Here is a 17354-nt window from a genome sequence, read left to right as displayed (position 1 = left end):
AATTTAGAATTAATTAATATGCATTAATATGAACGATGAAAAATGAGTATTTAGTAAAAAAACAAAGTTAAAAACTACAAATCTTGAAAACTAGAGACCAAATTAAAACAAAAACTCAAATTTTAAAGGTAAATTTTACAATATTTTGAAAGAAATACTAAATTAAAATCAAGCTCAAAATTTATAAAAGTGTAATATTTTGAAACTTAAAAACTATATGAGAATAAAACTCTAAACTAATTTCTTTTTTTTTTTTAAAGAAGAAAAAAACGTGGGTTATCAATAGTTCAGGAGAAGAAGAACAAAAACTAAAACCTCAACGTCAATGGAGGAGAATAAAAAGAGGAAGCTAAGTTGATGAAGGGGTAAATTTCTAGAGGACATTTGGGTAAATTTCTAGGGGGGCGTTTGACGGAAGTTTAGAATGTTAAGCTCGAGAATGTTAAGTGGATTTAGACTGAAAAATTTAGGTAGTCTGGGTTTAAGTTTGGAGTACAGGCTTTGGAACTTTGGGTTTAAAAAACCCGTGTTTCGAGTGCAGGCTTTAGGAAGTTTAGAAATAAAATGCATATTTATTTTGTGAAATATTTTCTTATATTTAATCCGTGGTTGGATTTTAGATTAGTTTAAATTTGTCATCTTAATTATTTTATAGTTAAGTTTAAAATAATCTAAAAAATTTAGAAGAGTATTTTTTAAATTTTGAAATAGATATTCGACTAAAATTATAATTTTATTTAATTTATTATTTTAATAATTTGATATTTGATTTACTAGCTTTTGAAATAAAATGTTTATAATATACTTTTGTCACTTTTACTAATTTAAATTAGAGCTTTCTACACATATAACTTAAATAAATATATTTAATTACACAATTGTAGTCTAATGAGTTATTATTTTACACAAAAATCTAGTTCAATTTACTTTTTAGCCCTCCTTATTATTCAATTTTAATAGAAATGTGTCTATATATAATAATAATAATAATACAACAACAATAACAATCATACGAAAAGAAGGGATGTTTCTTGTAGAGATCGATTTACGGCTATGGAGAAATAGAAGAAAATAAAAGAAATCTCCTAAAATAAAGGAAATATATAAACAAAGCAGAAAAGAAAGAGAATTAAAAAAGATAATTCAATAAATAATAATAATAATAACTTCAAATGAAAAAATTTGAAGAAAGAGAAAGTGTATTTTTAAAAAAATATTATTGTAACTTAATCGCATGTTTGAAATGGGTTAGAAAAAACTATTTTTCAAATATTCATTTTTATTTAAACATTTTTTTTATTAAAAAACTCTTAAAAGCATATATATGTTTGATAACTCTTTCTTAAAAGTATTTTTATATATAAATTTGTTTGATTTGTTATATATTAAAAGGGTTTTGATTAATGTTTTCTAAAGTTGGTCAATGGCGGCTGAAGTTTGGCTAGAGTCGATGGCTCGAAGTTTGTCGGCAGGGTCACCAAAGGTGGTTGTGGTGGTCGTTGGAAGTGGTGGTCAAAGTTGGTCGATGACGATCAAAGTTTGGCCAGAGTCGATGGTCAGAAGTTCATCGGCAGGTTCGTGGGTCATTGGAAGTGGCGATTGGAGATGGTTGACGGTGATTGTCAGAGGTGGTGGTCGGAATTGGCCCATGGCAATCGTCGGATGTGATGTTCAAAAGTCACCTAGGAAACTTCCAAAATTAAATTAGAAAAGAAAAATGCAACCCATAGATTTAATTAGTGCCTACTATTCAACCTCATAGAAAAAGTGTATAAAGTCCCGGCTTTCTAAATCCTTATCCCAAACAAGGGCTAAGCTTAGGATGTCTAACTCATCCCAAGCCTAATCCTTAAAACAAATACCCTCCTAGTATATGCAACGGTATTAAACTTTTATTGACATCTCGATATTTTCATTATTTCATAGGTTCAATATCAACTTAGAGATGAATCAAATTTATATCTTATGGTACAAAAATTCATGAAAAAACAAAAAAAAGTAAAAAAAAATGTCATTAATGTGAATATAATATAACTAATAAGCTTTTTAATTTGTTTAAAAAGGATAAAATATTTATTTGTTAATTTAAATAATTTAATTGTGTTTTTTGAATATTTTTTTCTAAAAAATTTCATTGATAGTGACATTTTATCGATATTTTCATAAAAATTACACCTCGATATTTCGACTGCAAAATCAATCTTTTAAATCTTAAGGGGTTGTTTGATTTAAAGTTTTATAGATGTGCGGGAATCATGATACCCGAGAATAGGATGTCTGACAATAAGATGTCTGAGAAGATGATTGTGTTTGGTTGTGAATGAGAAATGGTATCATAATTTTAGAAACAAAAATTATATAGGTATTTAATTTATGAAATTAAGTAGGAGAATCTTATATAAATTTAAGAGATCAATTAATTAAATATAAATATCAATAAAAATAAATTAATTAAAAACAAATAATAATTTTAATTATAGATATTTGAAAATTGAATAATCTATAACTAAAAGCAACCAATTAATATATATACAAGAAAAATACCTTTTTAGCCTGAGATTTTAAGGATGTATGCATCTCAATTTGTCGAATATAACTCCTAGTTTTGAAAAATATCTTTAAAATGGTCGTATGGTACTAATTGAGTAATTTTATATTATTTTAAATTATTTTTCAATTAAAACATATTAAATCTTTTCTCACTCTTCCCTACCTCCATCACCATTCCATCTCGTTCTTGAAGGTTTTGTATGGATGACCCATTTTGGGGAGTCAAATGAAAGATGACCTACATTGAAGAAATCACTTGGTCTTTGCTTATGTCAGCCGCTTGTGAAATTACCCAATTGCGCATGAAGATGCGCTTGGTTGGCCCTCGATATCCCAACCTCGATTCTCGATCACATTATCTATTCTCTTATACCGATCTCTGATCTTGATCAATGTTCCAACTCCACACTTCTTAATCCAATTTCCCGTTCCTGATTTCCATTCCTCGATCCTAATCCATATCAGACTACATGTCAATTCTTCTTGTTTCTTCCTCCTAAATCTCGCTTCTCTCTCCTCGATTACTCTTCGTTATTGATCTCAATCTCGTTTTCTCTCCTCTCTCTAAATCTCGCTTCTTCTCCTCAATATCAATTTCTCTTCGCTCTTGATCTCAATCTCATTTCTCTCTCCTAAATTCAAATTCTATTACGCTTCTTGATCTCGATTCTTTCTCTCCTTCATCTCAATCTTGCTTCTCTCTTCCTCCAGAAAAAAAACATAGAAACAAGAAGAAAAGAAAGCCAAAAAAAAAAAAAGAAGAAGAAGAAGAAGAAAAAGAAAGGCAGAAGAAAGAAGACAGAAGAAGAAGTAGACAGAAGAAACGTTAAAAAAAAAAAAGAAAAGGAAAAAAATCTGAAAAAAGAAAGAGAAGGAAGAAGGCTATAAGGGTTAAAGTAGTAATTTCATGTATAGATGATATAAGCAAAAAATCACTTTTCATTTGTTTTCAAAAGTGAGGCCAAATTTCATTTAAGCCTCTTATTTTAGGCCCTCTATGCAATTTTCTCCTCTTTCTTCTTTCACCTTCTCCATCTTTAATTCCCAACTCAATGGTTATTTTTCTTTTCCTAGATGATTTCTTCTTTTTTTTCTATTGTAATTAATTTATCATTTTACTTGATTCTTTGTCTTCTTCCACGGAGAGATTTCAAAGAAGAAGTTGTTGCAAGCAATGGAGAAAAAATCAAAAGGGAGTTTTTGTTTTGGGTGGTTGTGTTAAAGAGAAAAGGGACAAAATTTTTTTTATGTTGATTAGACTGGGAAGATGAGATTGCGAGGGTGAAGAGAATAAAAGAAGAATTTGTGACATTGGCAACACTTGTTTATCCAGGAGCGACTTAAGATCATATGAGGTCATAGACAAAATTTTGATAGAGAAACCTTCATGTAGAAAATATTATCTAAAAATTATTTTTTTTACTTTTTGAGATGTAAAATTATATATTAAATTTTGATAATTTAAGTTTATTAATATATCATTTTCAATGATAACATGACCAATCTATTTAATAGTTGACCTTAAATAAGATTTAATTAATTTTAATATTGAAAAGCTCCTTCAGCATATGGTATTGTTAATAATATTCAATAAGCAATATATGTATTTGAAAAACCATTTATTTTTTTTTAAAAAAAATATATATAAATAGGACAATCAATTTCATTTTGCAAGACTTCTCTTAATATTTTCAATTAAAAAAATAAATGACTTTTTTTATATATAATTTTAATATTTGGGAAAACATTTGCCATTTTATATAATTTAATATCTTAGAAAATACCTAAAATTTCCATCTTTTGAAAAAACTAAATGACTTTCTCTAATGAGATCCTTTTCTACCAATATGTCAGATAATTTTAATCAATATTTTTCTAATTTCTTGAATAATATATATTATATTCAGAATGCACCATATATGTCTCATTATTAATACTAATATCATCATTGTTTTCTCTTTTTTAACTCTCTAGCTTTTTTTTTTTTTTTCATTCAAGTTTATTTGATTATATGCTTCATTTTTAACCATATAATTATCTACTAGTTGGAGGGAGTTATATTAATAGTTGAGATCTTTATGAAAATTTGAAAGAAATTATGAATAAAAAGATAAAAGGTTAATAAATTTGAAGTGCCATTAATCAAAATTGAGAGAGTTTAGGATCCCGTTCATTATTGATTTTTTTAGTAGTTTCTATTTTCAATATCATAAGAAAAGTTTTATGAAAATTAATAAATATATTATTTTATATTTTAAATTTAATTTCATCAAAAATTAAATTAAATAGATACCAATATTGTAATATATATATATATATATATATATTACACGAATTATGAGACCTTTCTAAAATGAGGATCTTAAATAATTGTCTCACTCGTCTGTAGCTTAAGCTAATCCTATGTTCACCTAAGAGACTCATTGTATTCAACTCATAAAAAAGTTAATGTTCAAAGTAAAGGCAAATAAAAACACCACACCATCTTCGGGAAAACAAAAAATCTGATGGATTGGGAGGTGAAGAATGAAGATGGAAAAAGAAGGGAGGGGATGGGGGTAGAGGGAGGAGAAAAGAGAGAGAAAAGATTTATTTATTTTTACCAAAAAAAAAAAAAAAAAATTAAATATGTTTTAAAATAATATAATTAATTAATGTAATAGGACCTTTTAAATCTTTGTTTTTAAACTAGGGACTAAATTGACCAAATTAGAACTTTAAGTAGATGCAACTATTCTTAAAATTTAGGGACTAAAAAGGTATTTTTTCTTATAGTTAATGAATGAAATGTTAATTATAATCAAATATTTAATCATTTTTAACATTTAAGTTCAACATTAATAAATTTAATTTTAATTAAATAATATCAGAATATATATTTTAATAAACTATATAAAAAGTGAAAAAATGAGATAAATATATAATATGTTAATAAATAATATTAATAAAGAATACTAATTTTTTTTATAGGGGTACTATGTAATTAAAAAATTGTAAAAAAATATTCATTAGGGATGTTAAAAAAATATGATGATCCGAAAAAATCGATCAACCCAAACCAACCAACCCATATGGTTTGGGTTGGGTTATCAACTCATTTTGGTTGGGTTGGGTTCAAATAAATGAAAATTATGGGTTGTATTGGTTCATGGGTTCACATAATTTAACCTAAACCAACCCGAACCAACATAAATTTATTATTAACTTTAAAATATATTTTTTTTGTTACTTATAACATAATTATATATATATATATATATATATATATATATATATATATTGATTTTAATTTTATTTAGTTCTAATATTTTTTGAATAATTTATTTTTTAAGAACTCTTAAAAGTAGTTTCTTTACACTTTAGAAAGAAAATTTTCACTATATAAATTGAAATTGAGTATTTAATCTTAATTCAATACATGAAAATAATTAAATTAGATTTTTACATATTTACTTTTTCTTTCTTTTTAGAACAAAATTTTAAACAAATAACCCGATTAACCCGAACCAACCCAACCCAACCCAAATATTTCATGGTTGGGTTAGGTTGGGTTATTTTTTAATAAGGGTTATTAGGATTGAAGAAATTTACAACCTGAACAATTGAGTTGTGTCTAAAAAGTCTTTCGACCCAACCCGACCCAACCCACGAACACCACTATTCATAGCTCCATAAATTAACTAATTCAATACATATTGCAACTGCCTCTACAAGTTTTCATGTTTTGAAATTGATACAAATTTCTTGAATTGAAAAATATGATTATGATGTTGATAAGGACATTATTGTAAATATGCTATAAGAACTTGATCTTAAATATTATCATTATATTTAGAAATTTTAGTTCTTAGACTACGATCTGCAGGTAGTTCTCCTAATTAAAACCAGAGGTATATTTTCCTTTTGAAGATGATGATTATGTAGTTTTTATTGTTACTTTTTTTAAAAAATATCTCTTCATATTGATATAAACCCTACAAAAGTATTATCAATAAAAATATTATGATTTATTACATAGATTTAAAAGTATGAAAATTTAAAAAAAAAATTGAGAAAATTTTGAAACTTACTTATGAATGTTACGTATATCCTGACGAGAAACGAGAAAATTGTCTTGTTGCTTACCTTTGAAATTAATTAAAATAAATATGTTCTAAGTAATATAAACTAAAAATTAGGAAAAAAAAAGTTAATAATACTTTTTCAATATAATGTTGTCGAGATTTGAGAGTGAAAATTTATGTTGAAAAAAACATAAATTAAAATGTGTAAGGAGGATTCACACCCATGCCCTTGTCCACAATGCACCCCACCACCACTGCACCATATATATTACTTAAATTTTATATTTAAAATGCAATAAGTTGAGAATGACACATACCCCTAACCTTTATGTGGCTCCGCCAATGAATGCAGTAATAAAAATTAATCACAATAAGTAAATAACTGATTATAAATTATTAATTATGATCATATATTTATAGTGAAGGATCAAATTAAAATTAATCACAACAAATAATTGTTTGATTATAGAAAATAATAAGTAATTAATTATTATTATTGAAAAATGATTTTTTTACCAACTAAATTTGATTAATCCTAGTTTAGTAATGAATATTTAAGATATTGTTAGGTAATTAATTAATATTTTTTTTGTAAATAAATAATTACATTCATTTAAATAAAGTTTATTATAAAAATAAATTGAGTAAATATTTTAATAGATTATTATTGATTTACTAAAATAAATATTTATATAGATTTTTAAAAATTAATATCAATCCATTAATTAACTATATTCAAAATGAAAATGAGAAGAAGGGGAAAAAGAGAAAACTCACCTTTTTAAAATGAAAAGAAAAACCATTGTCTATAGAAAAATAGGATCCCTGAAAATAGTTTATTTCTAGGCAAATATTGAAAACTATAATAAAATAAACATGGATTTTGCATGTTTGTTTTAACTGCCATCCAAAAACCTAGGTAGGGTTGTTAAAAAACTCGTAACCCAATCAACCCGGACTACCCAACCCAAACCGCAAGGGTTGGATTGGGTTAAAAATGTTAAAAAATATTATATTCGGGTTGGGTCTCGGATTACGCCATTTAAAGTTAAGAAAAAACAGTCAAATCTTTTTTAAAAAAAGAAATCGGTGACCCAACCTGGCCCAACTAAAAAATTTTGGGCTGGGTTGGGTTGGGTTGACCCTCTAAAAAAAGAACTAATAGGGTTCATTATTAGCCAACCCGATTTTTAGGTTGGTCTACAAAAATCTTCCAACCCGGCCCAACCTGGACTATGTACACCCCTAAGCCTAGGATCTTTTGTTTCACATGCATCTAAAATTCTTGTTTTTGTCATGTCAATGTAAGATGCCTTGTATCTAAATATAGAATTTGTGTCGTGTTAATTTAAGATGCCTTGGCATCTAAATATTCTAGGGCATCTTAGGAAACCCTTATGAAAGACATCTCGAGAGTTTTAGATGCCTTCTATAAGGATGTCCTCTCTCAACCAAGATATTCAAATTCAAATTCAAATTCAAATTAATATTTATTTTATAAAAAAAATTAAATAAAATATAAAACAATATAAACAATATTAATTTATAAAGAAATTCAAATTTATAAGAGATATGTTATATAAGTTTAGAATATATTAAATTAATTAATTATACTTAATCAATAATTGGAAGGACATTACTATAACATTATGTAAAACATCTTCGTAAATATTAAGCACAGTTATCTATATAAACGGTCTACACACTCTTCCTTATCACCAAATCTCTCTCCAAATTGCAGCCACCACCAAACCTTTCTTTCAAATCAGAGCATCCATTGAGAAAGAAGAACTAAAGTTGAGAACACACTATTTCCCACCATTAACCTTACATCTCACTCAACCACTACTTGCCAACATCCAAATGGAAAAAGGTTGTGCACTCAATTATGGACTCAGTTATAGAGTTTTTATTTTTTTTTTAATTTTTTTAAATTTCCTCTCTAATATTGTAATTTTTAAAATTTGTTATAAATATACATAAAACTTAAATTTGCTAGAAAAATAGTGTAGTTCCAAAAAAAAAAAAAATAGTCTTTAAGAAAATGGCATCTAGATATGTTAACAAATTCAATATTTTGGAGTAGTGGGAAATGACTTTCTTTGTCATTCCCTTTTGAGTCTTGCGTATATTTAGATAATATCCACCTATGGAGGTATTATAAAAGAAACTCTAATGGAGGTGATGTCCTAAAAAAAATTGTTATATCATACAAATACTTCTTGGATTTTCAATTGAAGTTTTGTTCCAAAAAGTTCATTTTCCACTAAAGAATGAAAGTTTAGCTAAGCAACTAATGTCTAAAAAGAGAAAGGGCGCGTTATTATTGAGAAGTTCAACAAAAGCATATGTAATGGAAAATGAGGTTTTCTTAAGAATTAAGTTTTAACATTGAGGTGATATTTTTTTAGGGATTCTGTGATCCATAATGTAAAAAGTAAATAAGGTATGAATGATATTTTTTTAGTTTTGGCACTCGTGAAATTCGTAGGCCAAACAATGAGTAGTATTCATAACCCCACACTTAATTACTAGGTCCTACTCCCCCAACTTCCTGGCTCAAATACCCTTAAATAGGAAGAAGTAAATACAATTTTGATATGAAAAAGTAACATATTTAAAACAAATTACATGAATTGTAAAACTAGGTTAAATTAAGATTCTTTTTTAAGAGACAAACTACATGTTCCATGAATGTGCTGAGTCATTGATCTTAGCCATACACATTCTTGACTTGCCTCGTGAATTGCAAGAATTTCAACATGATTGATGAAGTAGCCATTATGGCCTTTTTTACTTATCGCCAATGATATAGCAGTTTCTCCATATGTGAACAACTAACCTGTTTGAGATCTAGCTTTGTGGATCAAATAAATATTCAAAATCTGCATAACCAACTAGATTAAAATTTGATTTATTTGAATAAAACAAAATATTGATCGTTCCTCGTAGATAAAGGAGTATATGCTTAATTCCGTTCTAATATCTTTTTGTGGAGAAGAACTACATCTTGCTAATAAATTTACTGAAAATGCAATATCTGGTCTTGTATTATTAGTAAGATACATAAGTGCACCAATTGCAACAAGATATGATACTTCAGGACCAAGAAGTTCTTCATTATTATCTCGAGGTCGAAATATATCATTCTTCACATTTAGTGAACGAAGTTCCGTTGGAATGTTCAATGGATGTATTTTGTCCATATAAAATCTTTTCAAAATTTTTCCTATATAAATTGACTAATGAATAAATATATCATCTGCCAAATGCTCAATTTGCAAACTAAGGCAAAATTTGTTTTTTCGAGATCTTTCATCTCAAATTCTTTCTTAAGATATTCTATTGCTTTTGAAAACTCTTTAGAAGTTCCAATTATATTCAAATCATCAACATTTATCGTTATAATAGTAAATCATGACTGTGATTTCTTTATAAAAGTACGAATTCTTAGGAATATGATTTATATGTTTTAGATATCTTAAATTCTTTTGGGGTTCTTATATAAATATCATTATCAAGGGATCCATATAAGTATGTCGTGACTACATCCATAAAATGCATGTCCAGAATTTTATACACAGTCAGACCAATTAAATATCTTAATGTAACTGCATTTATCACCGGAGAATACATCTCCTCATAATCAATATCAGGTCTTTGTGAAAAATCATGTGCAACTATTCTTGCTTTATATCTTGTAACCTTATTATTTTCATTTCTTTTCCTCACAAATATCAATTTGTGTCCCAAAGGTTTGACACCTTCTAGTGTTTGGACTACTGGTCGAAAAACTTAGCATTTAGAAAGTGAGTTTAATTATGTCTCGATTGCTTCTTTCCACTGAAGAAAATCTTTTTTATGTCAATATTTTTTCGATAGATTTTGGTTCTGGGTCCTCATTTTCGGATATAATATCAAGAACAACATTATATGCAAAAATGTTGTCAATAACTACATCAGTTCAGTTTCTTTTTTTTTCCTGTCATGACATAGTTGATTGAAATCTCATTATTATCTTTAGATATTACACCTTCTTCACTAGTCATGTCAAGGTTTTCTTCATGGGTATTTACATCCCCAACTAAGTCGTCTTGACTATTAATTATTTTTCTTTTTCAAGGATTTTTATCTTTGGAACCCACTAATCTATCATGTTTTTGGCGTATTCCAGACTCATTAGTGACAACTTACTGTATTGGGATATCAATTTTCGATGGAACATTTATTGCTAGTATATGTGATTTAGCTGCTTTCTTTGCATCTGTAAATGCATCTGATAACTGATTTGCTATATTCTACAAATGAATTATATTCTAAACTTCAAGTTCACATTGATATGTACGGGGATCTAAATGAGACACTATCGATACATTCCATGTAATTTCTTTTTCCAGCTTCTTAATTTCTCGCTCTAATGTTGGAAAATTTGTCTCATTAAAATGACAATCAGCAAATCATGCATTAAATATATCACGGGTTCAAAATATTTAATAATTGATGGGGAATCATATCCAACATATATTCCTAATCTCTTTTGAGAACCCATTTTAGTACGTTATGGTGGAGTTATTGGAACATATACTGCATATCAAAAAATTCTCAAATGGGAAATATTTGGCTCATAGCCATAGGCTAATTGTAATGATGAGTACTTATGATAAGTTACTAGTCTAATGCATACAAGTGTCGTTGCATGCAAAATAGCATGCTCCCATACATATGTAGGAAGCTTAGCTCTCATAAACAATGATCTAGCAATTAACTGCAAACATTTTATGAATGATTCTACTAAACCATTTTATATATGAACATGAGCTACAAGATGTTCAACACTTATCCCAATTGACATATTAATTATCAAAAGCTTGGGATGCAAATTCACTAGTATTATTAGGACAAATGGTCTTAATTGTATAATCAAGAAATTGTGCTCTTAACTTAATTATTTGAGCAAGTAATCTTGCAAATACAAGATTTCGACTTGATAATAAGCACACGTGTGACCATCTACTGGATGTGTCTATTACTACCATAAAATATTTCAATGTTCCACTTGGTGGGTTATTAGGTTCACATCTATCACCATTAATTCGTTCTAAAAATGTAGACGATTCAGTCTCCACTTTAGCTGGTGATAGTCTAATTATTAATTTGCCTTAAGAGCAAGTATTACACGATAATTTATTAAATTAAAGAATCTTCTGACTCTTTAATGGGTATTTGAATTCTCAATAATTCTTCTCACTATTATAGATCCTAGATGACCTAATCTGTCATGCCAAATAGCAAATATATCTGGATTCATAAACTTCAAGTTTATTGTTGCATATGTTTTAATTACTCGTATATGAGTATAATATATAATCCAGAAGATAAAGCAGACAACTCTTCTAGTATACATTTTTTATATGAGACGGTAGATATAATATAAAGATACTCCATACTAAGTAGATTTCTCTTTGATTGACTAGAGAACAATGCATTGTCAATTATAAATTTTGTTCCTCTAGTAAAAATAATATTTTCTTTTCCAAACCACTCAATTAGGTTTGCAGAACTTGATATTATATTGACTTTTCCTTCCAACATTGTCAGTTTGGAAAATTATTTGTAAGTATTGTATGTGTAGTTGCACTGTCTGCCCAACATAGATCTTCTTTGCTCATTTTTTAATCACCCAACATATGAAAATGATAAATCTTTCTTCAATAAAAAAATAATTACAATAAGAAAAACAACACTTGGAATATACAAAAGTTAACATTAATAAAAAAAAAAAACATGAAAATAGAAAAAAAAAAAAAAAAAAAGGGACAACATTAAAACTAAATATTCTCAAACCCAAAAGAAACGCTTGTTATACCATCAATTGTGCCAATTTTCTCTTCAGAAGATTTGAAAAAATGTGCTACATCCAAATTTTTTATATTTGATAGGTCAAATATCTCATTATCCTAGTATGCGAAATTTGCAACAAGTACATGACCAATGTGCAATCATTCCACGTTGAAAGTATTTATTTTCAACACTTTTTGAACTCTTATCTTGTAGAGCTTTTTCTTTGTGATCATCATTCTGTATGTTTTTTTTTTTTTAATTTTAATGATTAGAATGACCATCATGAAAATAATAATTATTTCTTCCCCTGCCACAATCACGATCTCGACCATGACCACGATTTCGACCACGATTATTAAAATTCACAGCATTCACTTCAGAGAATGGGTTGTTTCAATTGGTCAAGATCGTTGATTTTTAATCCACGATTATTAAAATTCACAGCATTCACTTTAGGGAATGTTGTTGCTCTAGTTGGCTGAGATTCATAATTTTTTTTTAATCAATAACTTGTTATTTCATTCAGCCACGAGAAGATATCAAGTGAGTGTAGAATACTTTTAAAATATTTCTCTGAATATTACTACTATAGGAGCATATCCGAAATGTAGAAAAATGTCTAACATATTGATTTAAAATTTTGGAGCCTCAACTGTATTCATTTATGACAAGTCTTAAGAAAAAAAGTTGTTTTCTGATGATCACATTTTTATGGCATATAGGTGTATTTTGACATTAAGCACCAATGACAAATAACTATTACCATTAATAAAAAATGCTAAAAATTCTAATTTTGTGATATTTTTCATAGTAACATCATTACAAAATATTATATTTATGTTAGAGATTTAATATGGACCAAACATGCAAAACAACATTTAATTTATTAATTATAACGAAGAGAAAAAAACCAACATACCTTTAGGACCTACCTTTAACGGAGAAAATTATACGAGCTTGTGCTGATAACATGTTATAAAATTGAGGAGCAAAATGGAGCACAACTAAAATACAAACATGGAGAAAATATAAGATAATAATAAATAAATTAAATAATGATAAATTAAATAAAACAAAATATAAGAAATATAAGAAATTATGTAAATATATGAAAATAGAAATTTTCTCCCAAACTTTGGATCTCTCACAAATCTTTTTCACCTCTTTTCAAAGACCACAAAAGCTCACTATTAATAGAACTTGTGGCAATTAGGACAATAATCATGTATAAATTTGTGATACATGGTCCTCTTGTCAGTTGCCACGGATTCTGGTTCCTTTGGCACTGTCATGGATTCCTCTTGTCAGTTGCTCGAGTGTCCTTAGCCTTACCTGAAAAAAAAAAATAAGAAAAAAGATTGAGTAAAAAATAGTCAGTAAATGATCTCATTACTGGGATCAGACTATGTATCCACAAGCAAAGAAAAAATAGCTTGTGGCTCATATAGTTACATTAGTTTTTTATGATGAAAGGAAAATAAAAAAACGTACTATCTTGCCTTGAAATGCATGTCTAGCGTCTCGTAGGCACACCATCAAACATGATAATAACATGAACGTGAACCCGTCCACCCACGCATGTCTAGCGGCCCGTAGGCACACCGTCAAACATAATAATAAAATGAACGTTAACCTGTCAGTTCACGCATGTCTAGCGGCCCGTAGGCACACCGTCAAAACATGAAACATGAAAATAAAAGTAACATAAACGTAAACCTGTCGGTTCACACATGTCTAGCGACCCGTAGGTACATCGTCAAACATGATAATAACATGAACGTTAACCTGTCGGTTTACGCATGTCTAGCGGGCCGTAGGCACACCATCAAACATAATAATAACACGCGTCAAGGCAAGACAATAAATCGCTCTACTAGTCTATACATGCATCACATACATAATATCAGTACTGATTAGAAGTTTTAACATGCTCATAATACTTATAACTACCATGCAACTAGCAAAACATATTGTCAAATAAAAATCATGCTCCAAAATAAACCAAGTAACTTGATAGGTCTAATCTAGATCGCCTGGCACGAAGGCACTAGTAATAGTATCACTTACCTCAACTTGGTCATAAAAGTCTACCCAAATAATTCCTTAAAACCTTTGGAAAACTTGAATCAACCCAAAGTTGTGGCTTGATCCAAGACAAATTCCAAAACTTGATTCAAGTAGCCAATCTGATCAAGAATTAATTCCAAAATCAATAACTTATTTTTTTTCCACTATTACTCTTAATCCAAAAGAATAATCAACCAACTGACACAAAACTTACCCAAACTAAAACTCTTCGATGTAGAGAATGGTCCTTTCTTTGTTAGCAACTCCTCGAAATCCAAATCCCAAATCTCAAAAAGGCAGTGACGGCGAACGAAACGGCAAGGAGGCGGCGCTACTCGCGGCGAGGAGCTCACGGCAGCGGCGTGGAACAGCGAGGCACTGCTTGCGAGGAGATCCAGCGACGTTGCTTGCAGCGGTGCCAAAATGGCAAGGCTGGCGGCTAGAAGGCGGATGGCGGCGGCTGGAAGGTAAAGAAGAAGAAGAAGAGAAGGAAAAAGGGTTGCGTACGTGTGGGTTGAGGAGAGAGAAGTAAATTTAATTTTCTTTTCTTTTTTTCATTCCTTTATCCCTTTCCATAAATATATATAACCAAATTAAACTCTTCCTTTTCCCTTAAAAAAAACAAATTCCTTAATTATCTCCCAATATATATATATATATATATATATATATATATCTTTTTCTTTAAAAAAAAAAAATCTAATATACACATTTAAATATCTGTATAGATAACCAAATCTCCCAAAATATAAGCCAAAATATAACTCAATTAATTTCAAATAATTAAATCATATTTTAGCTTAGCCCAAAAACATAAATTTCATATAATTTATCCAAGTAGCCAACAATAAAAAAAAAACTTAATTACAAAATAAAAAAATCAGGATGTTACATTCTACCCCCTTAAGAAACTTTCGTCCTCGAAAGTTCTAATCCTGAAAAAGCTCGGGATAATGCATCCTCATGTCATCCTCGCGTTTTCACGTTGCTTCCTCGAACTGGTGATTTCGCCAAAGAACCTTTACCAAAGCTATCTTCTTGTTGTGCAAAACTTTCACTTCCCTAGCCATGATTCGAATGGGCTCTTCTTCGTAGCTCAGGTTCTCATTTAAATGCAAAGGCTTATAATCCACAAAATGAGATGAGTTTACTATGTACTTCCTCAACATGGAAACATGAAAAACATTGTGAACTGCAGAAAGAGATGGGGGTAAGGCCAGTCGGTACGCTACAAGGCCAACCCGCTCCAAGATCTTAAATGGCCCGATGAAACGAGGGTTCAACTTATCCTTCTTGCCAAAACTCAACACTCCCTTCATAGGTGCCACTTTCAGAAACACCTTTCCACTCTTCTGCCTGCTTTGAGCCATCAACATTCGAGCCCTAATCTTCTGTATTGCCTCATTCGTGGTTTGTACTAACTCAGGTCCTAGTAATTTTCGCTCACCAACCTCATCCCAGCATACGGGTGACCTACAACTCTTCCCATAAAGGGCTTCAAACGGTGACATACCAATGGTTACCTGATAACTATTATTATAGGCAAACTCTATCAAATGCAGGTGAGAGTCCCAACTCCCTGCAAACTTTAGTGCACAAGCACGTAACATATCCTCCAGGGTCTGGTTTAAACGCTCAGTTTGTGGATGAAAAGTCGTACTGAAATCCAAACGTGTACCCAATGCTGCCTGAAGGCTCTTCCAAAAGTTGGAGGTAAATCGAGGGTCCCTATCAGACACGATGGACACTGGTACCCCGTGCAATCTTACCACTTCTTTCATATACAACTGGGCCCACCTACTCACTGAATATGTAGACTTCCCTGGAATAAACTGTGCGAGCTTGGTAAGTCTATCCACTATAACCCAAATTACTGTAAAACCCTTCGCCGTTCGCGGAAAAACTACAATGAAGTCCATTGAGACATGCTCCCACTTCCATTCCGGTACGCTCAAAGGTTGCAACAAACCTGCTGGCTTTTGTCTTGGGGCCTTTACCTGCTGACACACCAAGCACTTATTGACAAACTCTACTATCTCCACTTTCATGTTATTCCACCAGTAGCAACGTTTTAGGTCCTGGTACATTTTGGTATTACCAGGATGTATTGAAAATGGGGAGTTATGAGCTTCTCATAACAGATCATTCTTGAGGTCACTATCTGCTGGTACACATAAACGTCTTCGAAAAGTAAGACCATTATCTGCTGACAAGGAGAACTCACCACCATGTCCTGTCTTTACCTGCTGCGCTACTTCAACTAAGTAAGGATCACTGTGTTGAGCAATAATGATCCTCTGCCTTAAACTTGGTTGTACTGACAATTGTGCTAACTTCGCAGATACTTCCCCTACCACCACTACTATCTCAGCCCGCTCAAGGTCCTTACGTAAACGACTTTGTCTGGTGATAAGGGCTGTTGAATGGGCTACCTTCATACTTAGAGCATCTGCCACTACATTTGCCTTTCCTAGGTGGTACAGAATCTCGCAATCATAATTCTTCACTAGCTCCAACCATCTACGTTACCTCATGTTTAACTCCTTCTAAGTGAAGAAGTATTTTAAACTCTTGTGGTCGGTGAAAATCTGTATCTTCTCGCCATACAAGTAGTGCCTCTAGATTTTTAAAGCAAAAACAACAGCTGCCAACTCTAAATCATGTGTGGGATAGTTTAGTTCATGGTTCTTTAACTGGCGAGAGGCATAAGCAACTACCTTACCTTGTTGCATCAACACGCACCCCAATCCTCTCTTGGAGGCGTCACTGTAAATAACAAAACCACCCGTTCCATCTGGTACGGTGAGAAATGGGGCAGTAACCAACCTTTTC

This window comes from Benincasa hispida, chromosome 11, assembly GCF_027475165.1.
Source record: "Benincasa hispida cultivar pf3 chromosome 11, pf3_genome.v1.1, whole genome shotgun sequence".
NCBI lineage: Eukaryota > Viridiplantae > Streptophyta > Magnoliopsida > Cucurbitales > Cucurbitaceae > Benincasa > Benincasa hispida.
The sequence above is the reverse complement of the archived record's forward strand: the minus strand, read 5'-3'. Positions refer to the sequence as shown.